We start from the raw sequence: 21889 nt of genomic DNA, 5'->3' as shown, positions 1-21889 counted from the left end.
TCACCTCCTACAATTTTCAGAAAGCAAACACCACTGGTTGTCACCGGAGGCTTTATGTTTGAAGAAGAGACCACTTTGGTCTCATAAGCCTGTGGATTCTTTTTCATCTGCTCAGTGTGCTAAGGTAAACGGTATCTAACTATTTACTCTGTGCATAGAAGGACTGTAAAAATGCTTCCGCTTTTTGGAAACTTATCCTGATTAAAGAACTAAAGTTTCCATAGAAGTACAACTGACTTCAGTCATCTCTGTCCTCCACTACCTTTGTGTTTTCTAACTTGTTCTCCTTTCTAGATACCTTTTGCTTCTCTGAAATACCTGTCTACTTTATGCATAACATTATTTGGTGGTCATTTATTTTACCTGCCTGCCAAAATCCACAGAGAAAGGGAATCTGTTCTTGTTGCAACTTACATAGGCATGTTTGGAGATTTTGCAACAGTAGGTGTGCACTTATTGAACAATCCTCTACCTTCTGCATCTTTACAAAGGAATTGCATGCTTATTCTATCCCCCCAAATAATTCAATTTGGAGTGGCAAAAAAGTCTACGGCCATACCACCCTGAACGCACCCGATCTCGTCTGGAGTGGCAAAAAAAAAACTGTAGCATCATTATTCACAACTTAAATGTATATATACTACCTTATAAAGTGAAACTGTCCTGGCTGGATAGCTCAGTTGGTTGAATCATCATCCTGAAGTGCACAGGTTGCCAGTTCAATCCCTAATCAGGGCAAATACAGGAGCAGCTCAATGTTTATGACTCTCTTTCTTTCTCCTTTCCTATCTCGTTGAAATCAGTAAATTTAAAAAATATATAAAGTAAAATCATTCTAAAAGCTTTCTAAAATATCAAATATTTTATAAACTGTGTTCAGGAATGTTGAAAATGTTCCAGTTCCTTCTCTTTTTACCTTCTGCTTTCTGCTCTAAGTTTAAGGCGAAGAAGAATATTAAAAAACCAACAGAGAAAATAGCTCAGAAGGAATATTTGTGCACGTTCCTTTTTGTAGGAGGGTCATTTCAACTTTACCACCTAAATCTTTATATTTTGTAGAGTACACTACCTCCAATCTTATTGCCCATGTTATTCAAACTGAAATGTGATTTTATCAAGTGATTATAGCATGTGGATATGAAACTAAGCTCACCCTTATAAAAATTTAATTTCTGCAGTTACTCTGAAGTTATGCATCTTTTTTCTTTCTTTTTTTCTTTGTGCCCCCTCCCCCACCCCTCCCTCTCTTTCCTCCCCCCCCCCCATAACCACCACACTCTTGTCCATGTCCCTGAGTCTCATTTTTATGTCCCACCTATGTATGGAATCATATAGTTCTTAGTTTTTTCTGATTTAATTACACTCAATATAATGTTATCAAGGTCCATCCATGTTGTTGTAAATGATCCAACGTCATCATTTCTTATGGCTGAGTAGTATTCCATAGTATATATGTACCACATCTTTTTTATCTAGTCATCTATTGAAGGGCTTTTTGGTTGTTTCCATGTCTTGGCCACTGTGAACAATGCTGCAATGAACATGGGGCTGCATGTGTCTTTACGTGAAGCTATGCATCTTAACCTGATGAAATGAGATTCTCTTTGAAACTATGACACTGCTATTTTGATTACATCAGGCACCTTGCTTCTTTTTTATCACACCAATATTTGCTTTACAAATGTGGTTAATTCTCACCTCCCACAGCTCTGTTCTCCACTTGATATATCACTTCAGCTCATGACAGTTTGAAACACAGGAGCCTTTGCACATCCATCTGTGGGAAATATGTTTCTTTTTCTATTTTTGTATTCAAATTGTCTTGAATCTGAAAGAATGTTTTTTGTTTGTTTATTTGTTTTGAGGAATTGGAGTCACTTTACTGCAGGGCAATGCATAAGAAGAAAGGAAAGAAAACACAAAGCCCTCCATGGCTTATACTTGGGCGAAGTGGGGAGAGGCGGTGGTTAAAAGGTGAGGGGAGAGAAGTATCTGGAAGTGCTGGCAGGGCGAATTTTAATTGGAGAGCTCTAGAACTTGCCATTTATTGTAAGGGGTTTCTGCTCCATTATTCCTGGACAGCAGACATTTGCTTCAGAAAGGGTTCTAGAATATTCTTTTAGCCCCCTCTCAGAATCTCACTAAGTTTAGAAATTGTGGAGGTAATCATAGGTGTTTTCTGTAGCAGTAACATTTCAGTGGCAGATAAGAGGCTTTCATTACTATCCTTGTCATTTTAATTCAGTCTTAGAAAAGGTAGAATATTTTTCTTCTCAAAAATGTGGGTAACTGGTATCAAAATTGTAAGCTGCTTTCAAAATATTTTCAAATTTAATGTTCTAAATGGTAATGAAAAAAATAAAAGAACTATGTGGTTATCCTGAAGGTAGAAACTAATTGTATATATCATCATTAAAACTAACACAGCTATAAAAATAAATATTGCCTAATATAATAAAGTAAAAAATATGTATAATTATTGGGGCAGTAATTCCATGGAAAATAAGTTTTTAGCATGGTAATTCTGATTTCTATTGGGATAAACTTTGGAAAAAATAATTTGTTCATAGATGATTTGTTCATAACATAGACTTAGGTATACATTTAATGAATAGTTTCTATGTGTCTAATACTCTCTCTAGTATTTTATACATGGTATATGATATAATCTTAGGTATTATATATAAAATACATTTAATTTTTATAGTGCTATTAAACATTTATTTATTTTATTTTTTATTTTTTTGTATTTTTCTGAAGCTGGAAACGGGGAGAGACAGTCAGACAGACTCCCTCATGTGCCCGACTGGGATCCACCCGGCACACCCACCAGGGGCGACGCTCTTCCCACCAGGGGGCGATGCTCTGCCGTGACCAGAGCCACTCTAGCGCCTGGGGCAGAGGCCAAGGAGCCATCCCCAGCGCCCGGGCCATCTTTGCTCCAATGGAGCCTTGGCTGCGGGAGGGGAAGAGAGAGACAGAGAGGAAGGGGGGGTGGAGAAGCAAATGGGCGTTTCTACTATGTGCCCTGGCCAGGAATCGAACCCGGGTCCCCCGCACACCAGGCCGACACTCTACTGCTGAGCCAACCGGCCAGGGCCTAAACATTTATTTTTAAATGAGAGTATTAGAGATATTAAGTGACTTGTTGAAGGTTTTCTACCTAAAAAAAATGTAGACCTTGGATTCAAATTGAGAAAGAAATCTTTCTCTTACTCCTTTATCTACCTCTGAAATCTATACTATATTCATTATAATTCTTTCTGGTAGAACAGGCATAAAAATGATAAATAAACTGAATGAATTAATTTCTATAGATTTTAGCTTTTCTCAGAGTATTTCAATGTATGTACGTATAATATATTTAGCAGTGATGCATGTCACAGGATCAAGCATGTGTCTTCAGAATTGTATCTTAAGCGAATATCTGTAACTACATACTTGATCTGCTTCATCTGTCTCCTCATCCAGAATGGAGTTGCCCTGCCTGTAAGACACATTCCATCTGTCTGTCTCTTATTTGTCAGTTTCTCTAACAATCTACTTTAGTATGCATCTAATGTGTCTCTATATATATCATTGTCAACCTCAGAATGCCTGGTTTGTCCTCCTTCATTTTTCAATTCCTTCCCCATCTAAAAGACGTAATGACTTTTTAAATAATGCCAATGGATGCAATTCATAATGTAACAGATTTACCGGCTACACTTGGGATTATTGTAGTATGTATTTTTCTTCTTTTCTCTGATTATTTAATTGTAGTTGTAACATTATGCATGTAGATAATATACTGAAATCAGGAGTGATTAAATTAAGTCTACATTTACTCAAAATAATGCTTTCATTGTAAACACATATCTAACATTTCATAGGCATATTAACCTCAAACAATATATTATGTTACTGAAGAACTGTATCTAACTGATTCTTCATATCTAATCCACTGGGTTATAATACAGTGTTTTAAAGGACAAAATTATGGTCACCAGTGCCTTATTATAAGATTCTAAGAAACTGATGTAGACACATTTAATTAAAGCAGGGATATATTCTTGTAATGGCTAGCAGTTGCAACAGATACATTGAAATATGTAACTCTGATCAAAAAAGACTTACATCCTTGGGCAAAATACTTAAATCTTCTAAAGTTGAATTCTCTAAAATAGAAATCACAAAATTTGTCTCAAATAGACTCTATGAGATTCTGCTTCTGACCATAATGCAGTAATTGCTATCAGATGAGCTCTCCAGCCAAAAAGGAGGTATATCCCAAAGAGATGTTTTCAGATGTTTGACATAAGCAACATTACTAGATGACATCTGAGGAAAGGAAAACCACCAAGGGGATCCTAGCACTAGAGGTGCTTCTCGGACTTCATTGGTATAGAAAACAATGTTGAGGTGAAGTATAAAAGACTTAAAGAATTGAGAATGTAGAGATTGGAGTTCATGGTTGCATGAGTCCATGAGTTACCTTGGCAGTGGAAACTGCATAGTATGCTGAGATATGTAAGAATATCAAACAGGTAGACCTATTTGAACACAACAGGCATTTATTAATTCCCTAGAAAGACCATCCCTAGGAATTAGGGTGACTCTAATGGGAGGTCTTATAGGCTTACCTAAATTAAACTAAAACTCAATATCCAAAAGGTAAAGCTGACCCCTTATTAAATGAATTATGAAACCCCAACCCCAAAACACTAAGGATATTTAATAGAAAATGGTTAAATTTGTTTGTGACATTATACCATTTACAATGTCCAGCATACAATTAAAAATTTGATAGATATGCAAAGAAGCAGAATAATAGAACTCATAACCAGGGGAAAAGTAGTCAAAGAAAAACAAGAGATGCAAACTTGTTGAAATTAGCTTCAATGTTAAAGAGAGTAAGAAAAATATTAACATAATAAGTGATAGGGAATTTTAGTTAAAAAAATTAAAACTGTAAAAATATCAAAATTTGATTGTGAAAGTCAAGATCTGAAATGAAGAATTCACAGGATTGAGCTTAATAGATTAGTTATTGAAGATCAGTAAACCTGAAGACAGACCAAAAAAGAAACCTCTAAAATATATAAAAACAGAAAAAAAAAGTAAAAACAGAAACAAACAGAAAAGCCTCAGTGATATCAAGCAATCTTATATCTAGTATGTATTTGGAGTAGTGGAAGGCTAGCACAAAAAAAAATATTTGAGGAAATAAATAGCAAAATCATTTCAGATTTCATGAAAATATCAATTTATAGTTTCAGAAAACTTATTAAATGTCTAGCAGAATACAAACAAAAGAAAACTATATCTAGGTACATTATACTTAAATTGCTGAAAACAAAAACAATAAATAAATAAATATCTATCAGAGAAATGGTGCCATGAAGAGTGCTCCCGATACTTCTCCCCAACAAGTTCTACAACCAGAGACAGAAAAATTTATCTCTGGAGCATCTGGAAGACCCACATACTGAACAAGAATCCAATACAGGTTACAAAGTGCAAAAAGCCTGGGGAGAGTGGTCCCACAGAGTGCTGAGGCATAGTGGACATGCCTGGAGGCTCATAGAAAGACACCTCAAGAACAATTGGCTCCCAGCCCTGCCTGATTAAGCTGGAGGCTTTAAGCAACCCCTGTGTTTTGGTCATTCGACCCCCACTGGGATCACGACCCACAGGTTGAGAACCGCTGCTCTACAGTCTTTAACAGTCTCTATAACTTTTGTCACTTTTCTTTGTTTCTTCTATCTTCTTATCTTTATTTTTTTTTCTTCTTCCATCTTGGTCCTTTTATTCTCCACTCGTCTTATTCTTTTCTTTTCATCTTGAACTACATTACACATAAGTGTTACATTTCTCATTTTTTCTTCTTTTTTCTTTCTCTCTATGAGGGTTACACTCCAAAACCCTTAACTCTCTACTTTTTCTTTTTTTTTCCTTTTTCTTTTTTCTCCCTCTCTTTTAGTTTCTTCTTTTCTCCTTTACTTTTCCTTTCATTCGATCCTTACTCAAAAACAAATTATTTTATTTTGGATTCAAATTTTTTCTTTGTGGCATTCTGTGTACTTTTTACTTCACTTTTTAACTCACTAGCATTCCCCCAACCCTGGCTCTCCATTCTATGTAGTTTTTGTTTCACTTAATACAATACTATATTTTTTCTTTTTCTTGTTTCCTCTTATCCCTTTCACTATATCTCTCAGTCAACCATTATGAAAAAACAAATTATTTTATTCCTGATCCAAATTTTTTACTTTTTTGCATTTTGTGGGTCCCTACCTCTTTTTGCTCCTTCATCACTTCTCCCCAACTCAGGCCCTCTGTTATAGATAGTTTTTGTTCTATTTAGCACAATATAATTCTCAATTTTTTACGGTATTTTCTCAAAAAAGGAAAAGAAATAATAATAATTTTTTACTGATTTTTTTATAGTCTGTTTTTTTCTTTTTACTCTTTATTAATTCTCATTAGTGGTACTAGCAAAACCACCCTCAGATACCATTAAAGAAAAGAAAATTGAATATAATGAATACAAAAAACAGAGATGTAGAACAGATAGATGAGGAAAAATCTATAGAAATTTTTTTTTTACAGATTGGAAATGTTGGAGTTAAATTACAGAGAATTTAAAATAGAAATCTGAAATACTCAAAGATACACAAGAAAACACAGAAAGGCAATTTAGGGAGCTCAAAAAAAAACAACTCAATGAACACAAAGAATATATTACCAAGAAAATTGAAACTATGAAATCAAATCAGAGATGAAAAACTCAAATCATGAACTGAAAAACGAGGTAACAAGCTTAGCTAATAGAACAGGCCAAATAGAAGAGAGGATTAGTGACATAGAAGACAGGCAACTTGAGCCACAACAGAGAAAAGAAGAGAGAGACACAAGAATTTAAAAAAATGAGAAAGTCTTCAGGAATTTCTGACTTCATCAAAAAGAGTAACATAAGAATAATAGGTATAACAGAAGAAGAAAGAGAAAATGGAATGGAGAACATATTCAAACAAATAATAGATGAGAATTTCCCAGCCTGTGGAAAACTAAGCCCTCGAATTCAAGAAGCAAACAGAATACCGAGTTATCTTAACTCCAACAAACCTACTCCAAGGCACATCATAGTAAAATTGACACAAACAAACAACAACAACAACAAAAATTCTCTAGGCAGCCAGGGAAAAGAAGAATACAACATATAAAGGAAGGCGTATTAGATTATCATCAGATTTCTCAGCAGAAACACTACAAGCTAGAAGAGAGTTGACTCCAATATTTAAAGTTCTGAAAGAGGAACTTCCAGCCAAGAATATTATACCCATCAAAGTTATCCTTCATATATGAAGGAGAAATAAAAACATTCACAGATACAGAAAAGATGAGGGAATTTATCATCAGAAATCCCCACTCCAGAAAATACTAAAGGGGATTTTCCAACAGATACAAAGAACAAAACAAAATCACAAGTGAAAGCTAAACCAAGAACACAATAAAACCAAATTTAAACTGTGACAACAGAAACAAAAAAAGAGGAGAGGACAAAGATTAACAGTAGCAAAGGACGATGGAGTGCAGAAGCACTCATGAGATAGTGTACTACAATGAACATGGTAGGTACTCTTTTTATTACTTAATGGTAACCACCCATGAAAAAACCAACACAGAAGAACATGACTTGAAAAAAGAAGTAACAGAGGAAAGAAGTATGGATTACAACCAAACAAAAACAAATGATAGAAAAACAAAAGAGAAGAATCAAGCAAGATACAAAACTAACAGAAAGCAATCTATAAAATGGCAATAGGAACCCTCAAGTGTTAATAATTACACTAAATATAAATGGATTAAACTCACCAATAAAAAGACACAGAGTAGCAGAATGAATTAAAAAAAATCAAACTGTATGCTGCCTACAAGAAACACATCTAAGCAACAAGGATAAAAACAAATTTAAAGTGAAAGGCAGGAAAACTACTCTAAGCAAATAACATCCAAAAAAAAAGCAGGTGTAGCAATATGCATATCTAACAATACTGACTACAAGACAACAAAAGTAATCAGAGACAAAAATGATCATTTCATAATTATTGAAGTGACACTGAATCAAAAAGACATAACATTCTTAATATATATGCACCAAACCAAGAGCACCAAAATATATAAGACAGCTACTGACTGACCTAAAAACAAAAACTGACAAAAATACAATCATACTTGGAGACTTCAATATGCTGCTGAGAGCTCTAGATTATTCATCCAAACAGAAAATCAATAAAAAAAATATAATCCTTAAATGAAACACTAGAGCAATTGGATATAATAGACATCTACAGAACATTTCATCCCAAAGTGACAGAGTACACATTTTTCTCTAGTGTACATGAAACATTCTCAAGAATTGATCATATGTTGGACCACAAAAATAACATCAGCAAATTCAGAAAAATCGAAATTGTTCCAAGCATATTTTCTGATCATAAAGCCTTGAAACTAGAATTCAACTGCAAAAAAGAGGTAAAAAAGCCCACAAAAATGTGGAAACTAAACAACATACTTTTAAAATATGAGTGGGTCAAAGAAGAAATAAGCGCAGAGATCAAAAGATATATACAGGCAAATCAGAATCTCTGGGATGCAGGAAAAGCAGTAATAAGAGGGAATTTCATATCACTTCAGGCCTATATAAAAACACAAGAGAGAACCCAAGTAAACCACTTAACTTCACACCTTAAGGAACTAGAAAAAGAAGAACAAAGACAATCCAAAACCAGCCAAAGAAAAGAAATAATAAAAATCAAAGCAGAAATAAATGAAATAGAGAATAGAAAAACTATAAAAAAATTAATAAAACAAGGAGCTGGTACTTTGAAAACTTCAACAAAATTGACAAACCCTTGACAAGATTCACCAAAGAAAAAATTGAAAGGACTCATATAAACAAAATACAAAATAAAAGAGGAGAAATCACCACACATATCAAAGATATACAAAGAATTATTGTAGAATACTATGAAAACCTATATGCCACCAAATTTCAACAATCTAGAAGATAGATAAATTCCTAGAGCAATACAACCTTCCTAGACTGAGTCATGAAGAAGCAGAAAGCCTAAACAGACCCATAAGCAGGGAGGTAATAGAAAAAACTATTAGACCCTGGCCGGTTGGCTCAGTGGTAGAGCATTGGCCTGGCGTGTAGAAGTCCCGGTTTCGATTCCCAGCCAGGGTACACAGGAGAAGCACTCATCTGTTTCTCCACCCCTCCGCCGCGCTTTCCTCTCTGTCTCTCTCTTCCCCTCCCGCAGCCAAGGCTCCATTGGAGCAAAGATGGCCCGGGCGCTGGGGATGGCTGCTTGGCTTCTGCCCCAGGCGCTAGAGTGGCTCTGGTTGTGGCAGAGTGATGCCCCGGAGGGGCAGAGTATCGCCCCCTGGTGGGCAGAGCATCGCCCCCTGGTGGGTGTGCCGGGTGGATCCCGGTTGGGCGCATGCAGGAGTCTGTTTGACTGTCTCTCCCCGTTTCTAGCTTCAGAAAAATACAAAAAAAAAAAAAAAGAAAAAACTATTAAAAACCTCCCCAAAAATTAAAGTCCTGGCCCAGACGGCTATACTAGTAAATCCTATCAAACATTCAAAGAAGACTTGCTTCTATTTTACTCAAAGTCCTCCATAAAATTGAAGAAGAAGCAATACTTCCAAACGTATTTTATGAGGTCAACATAACCCTCATACAGAAACCTGGCAAAGATGGCACAAATACAGAAAACTACAGACCAATATCTCTAAGGAATATAGATGCTAAAATACTAAACAAAATACTAGCAAATCGAATACAACAACACATTAAAAAATAGTAAATCATGATCAAGTGGGATTCATCCCAGAATCTCAAGGATGGTTCAACATATGTAAAACGGTTAATGTAATACACCATATCAACAAAACAAAGAACAAATACCACATGATCCTATTAATAGATGCAGAAAAGGCATTCGATAAAATACAACACAATTTTATGTTTAAAACACTCAACAAAATGGATATAGTAGAAAAATATCTCAACATGATAAAGGCTATTTATGATAAACCATCAGCTAACATCATATTAAATGGCATAAAACTGAGAACTTTTCCCCTTAAGTCAAAAACAAGACAGGATTGTCCACTTTATTTAACGTGGTACTAAAAGTTCTAGCCCCAGCAATCAGACAAGATAAAGAAATAAAAGGCATCCATATTGGAAAAGAAGAATTAAAGTTTCACTATTTGCTGATGATATGATCCTATACCTCAAAAACTCCAAAGACTCCACAAAAAGATTACTAGAAACAATAAACCAATACAGTAAGTTCACAGGATACAAAATTAATATACAAAAGTCCATAGCCTTTCTATATGCCAACAACAAAACATTAGACAATGAACTAAAAAATAATAATCCCCTTCATGGTTGCTACCAAAAAATAAAATACCTAGGAATAAACATAACAAAGAATGTAAAGGATCTATATAAGGAAAACTACAAAGCATTGTTAAAGGAAATAAAAAAGATACAATAAAGTAGAAAAATATTTCCTGTTCTTGGATAGAAAGAATAAATATAATCAAAATGACCATATTACTCAAAGCAATATACAAATTTAATGCAATTCCCATCAAAATTCCAAACATTTTGCAAAGAAATGGAACAAAAAATCATCAGATTTACATGGAAGTATAAAAAACCCCGAATAGCCACAGCAATCCTAAGGAAAAAGAATGAAGCTGGGGGCATTACAATACCTGACTTCAAATTATATTATAGAGCCACTATAATCAAAACAGCATGGTATTGGTAGAAAATTAGACACTCAGACCAATGAAACAGAATAGAAAGTCCAGAAATAAAACCACATATATATGGTCAAATAATTTTTGATAAAGGAGAAAAGAAAGCCTCTTCAACTAATGGTGCTGGGAAAACTGGAAAGCCACATGCAAAAGAATGAAACTCGACTACAGTTTGTCCCCTTGTACTAAAATAAATTCAAAATGGATCAAAGACCTAAATTTAAGTCTTGAAACAATAAAGTACATAGAAGAAAACATAGGTACTAAACTCATGGACCTTGGTTTTAAAGAGCATTTTATGAACTTGACTCCAAAGGCAAGAGAAGTGAAGGCAAAGATAAATGAATAGGACTACATCAGACTAAGAAGTTTTTACACAGCAAGAGAAACTGACAACAAAATAAACAGACAGCCAACTAAATGAGAGATGATATTTTCAAACAACAGCTCAGATAAGGGCCTAATATCCAAAATATACAAAGAACTCATAAAACTCAACAACAAACAAACAAACAATCCAATAAAAAAAAAGGGAAGAGGACATGAACAGAAACTTCTTCCAGGAAGAAATACAAATGGCCAACACATATATGAAATATGAAAAAATGCTCATCTTCATTAGCTATTAAGGAAATGCAAATCAAAACTACAATGAGATACCACCTCACACCTGATAGATTAGCTATTATCAACAAGACAGGTAATAGCAAGTGTTGGAGAGGCTGTGGAGAAAAAGGAACCCTCATCCACTGTTGGTGGGTATGTAAAGTAGTACAAGCATTATGGAAGTAAGTATGGTGGTTCCTCAAAAAACTAAAAATAGAACTACCATATGACCCAGCAATCCCTCTACTGGGTATATACCCCCAAAACTCAAAAACATTGGTACATTAAGACACATGCAGCCCCATGTTTATTGCAGTGTTGTTCACAGTGGCCAAGACATGGAAACAACCAAAAAGCCCTTCAATAGATGAATGGATAAAGAAGATGTGGTACATATATACTATAGAATAGTACTCAGCCATAAGAAATAATGACATCGAATCATTTACAACAAAATGGATGGATCTTGATAACATTATACGGAGTGAAATAAGGAAATCGGAAAAAACTAAGAACTGCATGATTCCATACGTAGGTGCGACATAAAAAAGAGAGAGACATGGAAAAGAGTGTGGTGGTTATGGGGAGTGGGGGGGAGAGGAAGAAGGGAGAGGGGGGATGAGAGGGGCACAAAGAAAAACAGATAGAAGGTGACAGAGGACAATTTGACTTTGGGTGATGGGTATGCAACATAATTGAATGATAAGATAACCTGGAGATGTTTTCTTTGAACATATGTACCCTAATTTTTTAATGTCACCCCATTAAAATTAATAAAAATTTATTAAATAAATAAATTAATAAATATATAAGAAAAAATACATATAAACACAGGAGTGAGTATGAGATTGATTTCTCTTCTATTGATTTCTCTTTTGAAACTGCTATCCACAATGAAATGAAATATTAACATGCCAGAAGAATGATTAAAAATTCAGTCTAGTATTCTATATTTATTGAAAATATCCTTTAAAAATTGGGGAGAAATAAAAAAATACATGTGGTAAACTGATGCTATGAGATTTACTACCAAGAGACCTGTAACACAAGATATACTTAAAAGAAGTTATTATGGCTAAAAAAATTTATAGTAAACTAAAACTCGGTTCTTCCTAATTTATCAAAGCAAATAGAAATGGTGAACATCTGAGTAAATATGCAAAGATATTTTTCTCTTTAATTTTTTTAAAAGTAATGACTGCTTAAAGAAAAATAATAGCAATGGCTTATAAAAGAAGTAGAAAGAATATGTGTAAAAAAAAGAAAAATCTTAGAAAGAATATGTATGATAAGAGGAAAAGAGTATGGGGACATTAATTGAGGCATGATGTAATATGTGCTTTATACCTAAGTTTTATATTATTTACTCATATTAGATTTTGAAATGAATTAGAAGCATATTGTATTACTACAGCAATTATAAAAAGTAATGCTAAAAATCAATAGAGAAGATAAAATGGAATGGTAAAATTACTTAATTTGATGAAAACAGAAAATGAGAAAAAGAAAAAAATGAGCCAAATCGAAAACAAATAGCTAGGAATTAGAATAAAATGATATCATTAATTCCAACTAATATAAATGGAACTAATCACCTAATAAGTCAAAATTGTTATAATGAAAAAAAGCAAGAGTCAAATGCATGCTAATTACAAGATACATGTTTTAATAATAACATAATACAAAGTAAATTTATGTCAGGAAATAGACTTTAGGACTAGTATTTCTAGATATAAAGATGAATGTTTTAAAATAAGAGTCCATTTTTCAAAAATAAAAATTCTAGATATATACCTAGCAATGAAGTTAAAATATATTGGAAGCAAAAACTGACCTAGAAATACCTCAACCTTTAAATACATTTAATATTTAACCAATAATCATTTACTGATAGAACTAATAAATTGAAATCTTAAGAAGATACACATCTTTAGAATGGCTAACATCTAAAAACTGACACTAGCGATTTCAGTGAAAATATAGAGCAATGGATCCTCATTCACTGCTGATAGAAATGCAATCTAATAGTTTGAAAGTTTCTGACAAAACTAGATAAAGTCTTAGCATGTGATCCAGCAGTTATGCTCATAGATATTTATTCACCTGTTTTGAGGACATACCCACACACACACACAGAATTCCTTTTGAATATTTGGAGAACCTTCATTCATAACCTCCAAATTTGGAGGCAACCAAGATGTTTTTCAATAAGAGAATAGAAAAACAAAACAAATAACAGAATATTATACAGCAATGAAAAAAATCAGCTAACAAGTCATGAAGTGACATAAGGTTTACATGCGTATCACTAAGTAAAAGAAGCTAGTCTAAAAACTTTACATATATACTAGTTTCCAATTATAGGAGATTCTGAGAGGCAAACACAGATAAAGATAAAAAGAGAGTAGTGACCTGGATTTGGGAGAGACAGGAAGAAGTTGGATAGGGGAAACACCTGGGTTTTCAGAGCAGTGAAACCACTCTGTATGGTGCTGTTAGAGTGGATGCATGACACTATGCGTTTGGAAAATCTGAGTATAGAATAAAGAGTAAACCAGATTTCATGCAGTTTTTAAAGAAATTATTTAGGAAGTTTGGGGATATCAGGGAAAAAATGTAAATAGTGATAAACCAATTGAACTGTACTACAACTAAATGAAACAACCTCACTGAATGTGGTGAGGAAAACAGTGTTGATGTAAGTAACTTTGGAAAGGAGTGGTATGTAAATCCAAAGGCAAAATAAATGGTGCATGAGCACTGTACACTAATTGAAATTGCTTCCTTTGAGTGTGGAAGTTAATAGTATCGATTCTTTATTCATGTATACAGTACTGAAACCTTTTGTAAATGGATCACATATGATGGGAACTAAGTTTTTTACTGACTAGAAATTTATAGATAAGCATGACCAAGAGGCTAAAATGAGCCATAAGGTAATGAATGGTAGTTGGGGATATTACCATGAATTTATGTTTAGCTTAATATAGATACAGATGGTCACGTACAGAAGTATATGTGGACAAGTGAAAATACATAGTACTTTACAGGCATATATGGCCTGGCTTTTTTCAGCTGAAAGAGCCTAAGAGCAAAGGTATTCCATAGTAACAAGCTTTCCCAGCAACCAAATCTTCATGTCTAATGCCCTTCTCCAATAAAGAGCACCAAGGGTCCTTAGAGAAATGGCTGATCTAATATTGGTGCCCGTAAAATACACAATATAAAAGATAATCCTATAATATGTTATTAAAAACCTCCACTCAGCCACCCACACGCATTTATGGGAATATGGCAAAATTACACCATGTATCAGAAAGAACGCTAGCATTTTGAGCATAAAATAAAGTAATATTGTGTAAAGACCCTAAATAAAAATAATATCCATAAATTTATATTGATATAAATAAATTATTTATATCTATAAATAAATGCTATTAGCATAAACAAACCTTGTGCAAATAAAAATTCACATAATTAATGTACGTAGCCTGCCTTCAAGGAAATTGTGTAGAAATTGCCACTTTGTAATTGTAGATTATAACAGTAACCTTCTTCCAAAGAATACAATACAGGAAAGGGGAAAAAACAGTTAACTTTTAAGTGGCGAAACTTGGCAAATACTACATCAGCCATGCGACCAAGGATGTACTATCCATTTCAGCACAAATAACAACCTAAGGAATTATCACAGCCGAAAAGGAGCCTACAAAGATGTCACAATCAAATGTAATGCGGTATCTTGGGAGGGATTCTGGAACAGAAGAAAAAAAGCATTAGATAAAAATTAAGGAATTTGAACCTGACCTGTGGTGGCGCAGTGGATAAAGTGTCGACTTGGAAATGCTGAGGTCGCCGGTTCAAAACCCTGGGCTTGCCTGGTCAAGGCACATATGGGAGTTGAAGCTTCCAGCTCCTCCCCCTGTTTTCTCTCTCTCTCTCTCTCTCTCTCTCTCTCTCTCTCTAATAAAAAAATGAATAAATAAAATTAAAAAAAAGGAAAAAATTAAGGAATTTGAAATAAACCTATATATTTTAGTTAATAACCATATATTTGTATTGGTTCATTAATCGTAATAAATGGACTTACTAACATAAAATGTTAGAAGAAACTGGAAGCCAGGTATATAGAAACTTTCTGTACTATCTTTACAATTATTTTTATAAGTCCAAAACTATTCTAAAATTAAACATTTTTAAAATTATCAACAAAACACAGATTTGGACACATAATCAACTAACTTAATGTAATTTTCTCAGTGCAGTGCATCCAAAATGTGTATTGCACATTTTCTTTTTAAGTATAAATATATTTGAAACATTCACCATGATAGACCTCATGCTGGGCCTTTAACATCCACCTCAATTAATTAAAAATTATAACACAAGTACACATACACTTTCTGGCCTCAGATAAATAAAATTATCAATTACAAAAAAAAACAAACAAGCCTGGGTATATCAGGAAACAATGACCAGGCGGCGGCACAGTGGATCAAGTATCAGCCTTGGATGCGGAGGACCCAATTTCCAAACGCGAGGTCACGGCTTGAGCGCAGGCTCACCAGCTTGAGTGTGGGGTCACCGGCTTGAGCATAGGATCATAAATATGACCCCATGGTCACTGGCGTGAGCCCAAGGTCACTGGCGTGAGCAAGAAGTCACAGGCTCAGTTGGCGCCCAGGATCAAGGCACATATGAGAAAGCAATCAAAGAACAACTAAGGAGCCACAACTATGAGTTGATGCTTCTTATCTCTCTCTCTCCCTCTCTTCCTAAAACAAAAACGGAAACAAAACAAAAACAAACAGAAATATATCTTTAAAAAATTCCAATATTTGGAAACTAAGAAACTGTTCTGATGCAATTATCAAATATAAAATGACAAAGGCGGTGTTTGCCAACACTGCGCGCCATGGTCTCTCTCTAAGGCCAGCGCCTCCTATAATTTGCTGAGCTCCAGCCCAAGGAGAAGGGGACTAAGTCAAGAGGTCTTTATACCATGGCTCTTACCAAACAGACTGCCCACAATCCACGGTGATAAAGCTCCTAGGAAGCAGCTGGCTACCAAAGCTGCTGGCAAGAGTGTGTCCTCTATTGGAGGGGTGAAGAAACCTCATCATTATAGGCCTGTTACTGTGGCATTTAGTGAAATTAGACATTATCAGAAGTTCCCTGAACTTCTGATTCGCAAGCTTCCCTTCCAGCGTCTGGTGTGAGAAATTGCTCAGGACTTCAAAACAGATCTGAGCTTCCAGAGTGCAGCTATTGGTGCATTGCAAGAGGCAAGTGAGGCCTATCTGGTTGGCCTTTTTAAAGTCACCAACCTGTGTGCTATCCATGCCAAAGGTGTAACAATTATGCCTAAAGACATCCAGCTAGCATGCCGCATACATGGAGAATGTGCTTAAGAATCCACTATGATGGGAAACATTTCATTATTTTTTAAAAAAGAATTCTCTTCTTCCTGTTATTGATAGTTCTGAACATTAGATTTTTTTTCCCCATGGGGTCAAAAGGCACCTAAGTATATGATTACAAGTTGAAAATAGGGGACAGAAATCAGGTATTGGCAGTTTTTCCATTTTCATTTATGTGTGAATTTTTAAGTTTAAACGTGGGGACATAAAGCATTAATGCAAGTCAAAATGTTTCAGTGAACTAGTTTCAGCAGTTCAACTTTATAACAATATAAATAAACCTGTTAAATTTTTCTGGACAATGCCAGCATTTGGATTTCTTTAAAATAAGTAAATTTCTTATTGTTGGCAACTAAATGGTGTTTGTAGCATTTTTATTATACAGTAGATTTCATCCATTCACTATACTTTTCTGAGTTGTCCTACATGCAAGTATGTTTTTAATATTGTCTGTCTTCTGTGCTGTTCCTGTAAGTTTGCTATTAAAATACATTAAACTATAAAAAAATAAATAAAATACAATGACAAAGGGAGTTGAACTTATTTGGTTCTGAATGAAAATGAAAATGCAATTTGCCTAAATCTTTGCAGCTGCAGAGTCTCACAGAAAAAAATACATACCACAAAATTAATGTATTAGAAAAAGGTAAGATTGTAATAAATGATGTAGAAAATGTAAAAGCAGCTATTTGTAAAGTATACAAAGAATATAAAATGTCAATTAAATAAAAATGAGAGCTTTAGAAACAGCAATAACTATTCAAAACCCCCAGTTAAACTGAACAAAGAGTGAGAAAAGATATATATATATATGCTTAACATGTTATCTATACATATTAATTAATGTCTTTATTAGTTAATAAATGATAAAATAATATCCTTACACGTGTATCCTTAAAGTAGCCAGTATAGTAAACAGTGCAGTATATGAAATGCATTATGAACCATATTTGTTTTATCCTAAGAATACAAATTGGTTTTACATTTGAATAATACTCAATGCAATTCACCAAATTACAGATTATAGATGGATATAAATATGAACAATTGATTTTGAAAGTCTCTGAAAAACTCAGTATCAATTCATTAGAAAAAAATCTACAAAAGAATAAAAAAGGATTTTTCTCAATATTATAAATAGTATTAAGAAAAACCTACAGCTATCCTTATAATAACTGGTATTGATCATTGAATTGAATACTTTTCTCCCAAAATGTAGAGCAAGGTAAGAATGTTTTCTTTCATCATTTCTAATCAGCATTATAGTAGAGTCCCTAGCCAATGCAAGAAGGACAGAAATAGAAAAAGCCAAAATGCAGAATGAAAAGGAAGAAACTGTATGTGTATTATGGTGACAGAAGATCACAGAGATTACTAAGGAATCTAAAAATGCTCATAGATATAATAAATAAATTTAACAAGGTTGCAGGTACAGGTCAGTGTGTACAATTTAATTGTATTTTATTAAAATGAAAAATAGAATTTTAAAATATAATTTACAACAGAATAAAAAATGTAAGATTCTTAATTTATCAAGTTATTTCTAGTATACATTCAAAACCAAATATAATTAAAAATAGTTGAGATTAAAAATACCTTACTTAATGAAGAGATGTACAATGTTCATGCACTTGATTCTGTGTTGTTAAGATATCTATACTCACTTGTTGATAAGTAGTTTCAAAGTAATCCCAATCAAATGCAATGTGTTTTTAAAGTAAAAATTGATAAGCCAATTGTAAATTGTATATGGAAATATAGTGGACCTAAAATAGTACAAATCTACTTTAAAGAGAACAGGGTTTCAGGGCACACATTACCTGATTAAATCACTTGATGTACGTTTTACCTGATAATATGGTAGACTTGTCAAGAATAGACAGATTAATGCAGCAGAACACAGAACAAAAAAATAGAACCTCAACACTCAATTTCTGGGAAAATTTACCAAAGCAATTCAATGGGATAAAAAGTATTCCCAACAAAAAATCTGGAAAAAGTAGATACCGTGGAAGGGGAGAGAACTTCACATCATACACAGATAAAGACTAAATTCTACATGAAGAGGGAGGGTAACAACCAACATCTGTTGAAGGAGGTGACAAGATGCCGGTGTGGTAGCCAATATAAAAAATGTGTCCTGAAAAAAATTGAAATCTGTGTTATTTGGGACTGTGAAGTCTGAATGTCCATTGCTGTCTGCGAACAACCACAGAACATGACTGATGTCAGGTGGGAACCGTCCATGAATTAGACTAGCTGCTCAGCAACAGATGACTGAAATGGAAGAATCCCATGACAGGGAGGAAACAAGCAAAAACAAACAATCCAAACAGCAGCAACAACAAAAACTGTTGTAAAAAGCACACACAGAATTTTTTAAATATGGTAGAAAATAGTTAATAATACAAAAATTTAATCGGTCCAAAGGATGAACGACCTCAAGAACCTATCATAAATAATCTGAAACAATGCATTATGTAACAAGGCTATGCTAGATGCAATAAATCAGAACTTCTTTCTTACGAGATAGTATTGGATCCTAATCGAAGCTGAGTCTTATGTGAATTACAAACAGTGCTAGATATACCTTAAAAGAAATGCAAAGTACATGACTTGAAGGGCAATAATATTTAACAAAACCTACATTTATATTTAGAAGCCAAGGGAGTAACCAAAAGTTCTTATAATAATCTAATTAATTTGGCCATACTAAATACTTTTAATAGTAGTTTGTTTTATTTTATGGCAATTAGCTGTGCTAGAATAACAACTATTATGTATTTAGCTATATATCACTATATATTTAAATTATGTCTCATGAAGAGAGCAGACTAACGTGAGACTATAAACAGTATTTATTATATTCTCTTGAAAATATGCTGAATATTAGAGAACTAGGTAATAAACAGATAATTAAATATGAGAGTTAATTTTGTTTCATGGGGATCAATTACCTTATATGAACAATATAAATTAGTTTAGTTTTGTTGTTAAAAACAACATGCTTATTTAAAAAGCCCATGATTACCTTCTATGAATAATAAGTAGATATATTTTCAGTCAAATCACCAGCTTTGTAGAGGAATGCTAACGTTGCTTATCTTTACAGTGAACTTCCAGTACCGGGTCAAGTTGTTGCCGAGCATATGCTGTGGCCATATGTCATCTCAGTAGATTGCCACCGGGTGAAATTTGTAATGTGACATACAAAAGTCTAAAAATTATCACAGGAGATGCTAAAATACATAAGGCTTTCCCATGCTTGGCCTGCTCGTCTCAGTGGGGGAGACCATTCCACATTTCAGCTAATATTATTTTGGTTCCAGCCATGAAGTTGGAAAGTATCTCTTGCAATACCGTGTCCCACAGGCATCCAGAAAGTGAGCATGTGATCAACAGTCAGAGTCTTTTCACCATGGGAAAATAGGTTCGAAGACTAAAAACAAATATGTAAAAGATGACAATATTATTTTTATTACTCCTGTTAAACTCTCTCTTAAATTTCTCACTCTCAGAGACACCCCAAAGAGTTATTAGATTTTTCTGATATTTTTGAAGCACCTACGGTAGTTTAGTTATTCTTTATAAAGTATAGACATCTTGGATTAAGATATTGTTTGGCGCCCTGGCCGGTTGGCTCAGCGGTAGAGCATCGGCCTAGCGTGCGGAGGACCCGGGTTTGATTCCCGGCCAGGGCACATAGGAGAAGCGCCCATTTGCTTCTCCACCCCTCCGCCGCGCCTTCCTCTCTGTCTCTCTCTTCCCCTCCCGCAGCCAAGGCTCCATTGGAGCAAAGATGGCCCGGGCGCTGGGGATGGCTCTGTGGCCTCTGCCCCAGGCGCTAGAGTGGCTCTGGTCGCAACATGGCGACACCCAGGAGGGTCGCAACATGGCGACGCCCAGGATGGGCAGAGCATCGCCCCCTGGTGGGCAGAGCGTCGCCCCCTGGTGGGCGTGCTGGGTGGATCCCGGTCGGGCGCATGCGGGAGTCTGTCTGACTGTCTCTCCCTGTTTCTAGCTTCAGAAAAATGCAAAAAAAAATAAATAAATTAAAAAAAAAAAAAAAGATATTGTTTGACTCTTAAATTCTTAGATGTCTTATATTGTACTTACGCTCCTGTGTTTGTTTTTTATTAATGTAGGTTAATTTATTTGCCATTTAAACAGAAGGTTAATTTATTTGCCATTTAAACAGAATGAAGTTGTAATAATAAGTATATTAAAATATGTTAACACAGTATAAAAAATTCAGTCTTAAAATATTTAACAAAAAATATTTAGTTCACAAAAGACAGTTTGACATAGAATAAAAATGAAGACATTCAAGGGTGAGAAAATCCATATAACTTAAAGACTATTTTCAAATAGACAAAACACATTAGCATTCTACATTTGCAATATACATGAAAAGCATGCATCTGGATATTAAAACTTTAGCCATTAGATTGATTATTATTAAGAGTTAGAGTATCTTTTAATCTGGTCACCTGGTAGAACAGACATTTATAATATCTGTATTGAATTTGAGAAAATGATCTGTGCTAGACAGAACTCTAAGACATCCTAAATTCTCTGCTCCTGATATATGTACCCTATGTAATCTCCTCCTCTTCAGTTTGTGATAAGGTATCACTCCAGTGATTAGGTTATTAATTATCATGGCTGGGTGGACCTGACTTTGTGAGGTGAGCCCTTTAAAAGAAAGTGAAGCATCAGAAAGATGTTTCTGATCAACAACGGGTGGTTTCTTGGAGATGAGGTTCTCTGATCCTATAAAATTACAAGGAAATGACTGCTACCAGTGATCAATGAGTTTGGAAAAGGACTCCAAGCCTAAAATGGGATTCCAATCCCTGCCAATATCCTGATTTTAGCATGGGGAGACCCTGAACAGAGTACCCAGCTAATCTGTGTCTGGAACCCTGACCTGGAAACTGTAATATAAATGATGTTTCACACTACTAAATTTATGATGATTTGTTATAAGACAACAGAAAACTAATATATAGTCATATTGATCTTGTACTCTT

At 34.4% G+C, this 21889-nt stretch overlaps 1 pseudogene; it reads left to right on the top strand.

Moving 5' to 3' along the window:
• Positions 1-16438: 16438 nt before the first annotated feature.
• LOC136320430 (histone H3.3C-like) lies at positions 16439-16858 on the top strand (annotated as a pseudogene).
• Positions 16859-21889: the final 5031 nt, after the last annotated feature.

The sequence above is a fragment of the Saccopteryx bilineata genome, chromosome 1 (genome assembly GCF_036850765.1).
Source record: "Saccopteryx bilineata isolate mSacBil1 chromosome 1, mSacBil1_pri_phased_curated, whole genome shotgun sequence".
NCBI lineage: Eukaryota > Metazoa > Chordata > Mammalia > Chiroptera > Emballonuridae > Saccopteryx > Saccopteryx bilineata.
The sequence above is the reverse complement of the archived record's forward strand: the minus strand, read 5'-3'. Positions and strand labels throughout refer to the sequence as shown.